Consider the following 919-nt stretch of genomic DNA (forward strand, 5'->3'; position numbering starts at 1 on the left):
TTTAAATAATAATGAAATGAAATAAAACATGATGGAATATTATAATTTATGTTGAGATGTAATATAACCTATGATGAGATGCAATTGACAATCATATCATGAATAATTACTTCAAGTTTGACAAATATTTACATATATTGAGTTGTACCTATTAGAATTATTTTATCTATATTATAAATATGTACATACATAGATATGTTAATTAATTAATTAATTAATTTTTTTTTTTTTTGTTGTTGTTGTATATAATATTTTTATTATACAAATATTATTACTTTATTAAACTTATTAATGAACACACTATTTTGTTGTGTTAAATATTAGCTGTTCATAGTTAATATATAATATATACATGTATACATAATTTGACTTATTAAATAAATGCAAGTAGCTTGTGTTTGTTGTATATTATTAGCTCTATTTAGTTAATAAATATATATATATATATATATATAATTTTTTTTTTTTTTTCTTTTTATACATATTATACATATTATAACTTAATAACAATAATAACAATTAAAATAAAATAAAATAAAAAAAAAAAAAAAAAATTAAAGAAACATTCGGTATCTGTTCAAAGTATAAATTTGTATACAAAATTATATATGATAATTATAAATACTTGTTTAAAAATCTTTTACAGTTGAATCATATTATATATTGAGTAGTTCAAAGAAAATATAAATAATAAATAAAAAAATAAATGGGAATATATAACTTATGACAAAAAAATATTATTCATCATTGAATTGTATTTGTATTGTACAATTAAATTAAAAAAAAAAAAAAAAAAAAAAAAAAAAAAAAAAAAAAATATATAATATTTGTAAAAAAAAAAAAAAAATTAAAAAATAAAAAAAAAATATTTTTTATAGTAAATTTTAATTATAATTTAAAAATAAAAAAAAAAAAAAAA

This window comes from Plasmodium reichenowi, chromosome 5 (genome assembly GCF_001601855.1).
Source record: "Plasmodium reichenowi strain SY57 chromosome 5, whole genome shotgun sequence".
Classification (NCBI taxonomy): Eukaryota; Apicomplexa; class Aconoidasida; order Haemosporida; family Plasmodiidae; genus Plasmodium; species Plasmodium reichenowi.